Below are 975 nucleotides of genomic sequence, written 5' to 3'. Positions count from 1 at the left end.
CAATATATATATATATATATATATATATATATATATAGCAGTTTTCACCATCATATTTACATTAAAAGTTCAAATGGCTATTTTACTCATTAGAAATAAAAGGAAATTGTACCAGGTTCAGTAACAACATGTGTGTGTGAACTTTTTGTCTGAGATCATCAGATAATGAGACTTAAATTCAGCTTCAGTTTCTGTAGGTCTCTGAACTTTAAACTCTGTTTAATATGAGCATCAGATAGAAGCTATATTATCATGTTTGAGAATGAATTGAAATAGCTTATCTAGTTAGAGCTAAGTTTTCTTATGAAAAGATGTGACAGACTTGATGTCTCATACCACATATGTGACTGTGTTTTATGTTAGGACTGACTATCAGACTATCTGATCTTCTGATGATCTTCTGATGGTGAAAAAGGATCCACTACAGAGACGCACGGTCAACAGAATCAACAGAGCCTGAAGATACAGTGACTTCAGTGTTAAGTAAATTAAGACTTCATTTAGATTTCAACAATCCTCTGACAGACCTGATGAGGTGGCCTTTTATTTCAGAGCAGCAAATGACAGTTTTTCATTCATAGAGTACCATTTTATTTGTTTATACACTAGGGCTGCAACAAATTATCAATAAAATCTATAATAATCTATAATGAAAATCATTGAAAACGAATGACATTATCTATTAGTGCACGGAAAACTTCAAATTAACTGCCAGTCTCGTCAAATTACAAGCAACGAATAACGCATTTCTATGGAGAAATTGCATCTAAAAATAGCTGAGGTAAAAGAGTGATAGGTACATGATCTAAGCTGCCAAAAACATGAGAATTTTTTTATTTTAGGCTTCAAGCTAATGCATTAGCGTAATGTTTAGCATGGCTTTCCCTGTCAGGCACTTTGACAGATGTATGTGCTATTTAATGTGTGATATGTTTCCTCTCTGCAATATCCATATCTGAAAGTGTTACAAATTCA

Source organism: Ctenopharyngodon idella, chromosome 15 (genome assembly GCF_019924925.1).
Source record: "Ctenopharyngodon idella isolate HZGC_01 chromosome 15, HZGC01, whole genome shotgun sequence".
Taxonomy (NCBI): domain Eukaryota; kingdom Metazoa; phylum Chordata; class Actinopteri; order Cypriniformes; family Xenocyprididae; genus Ctenopharyngodon; species Ctenopharyngodon idella.
The sequence above is the reverse complement of the archived record's forward strand: the minus strand, read 5'-3'. Positions refer to the sequence as shown.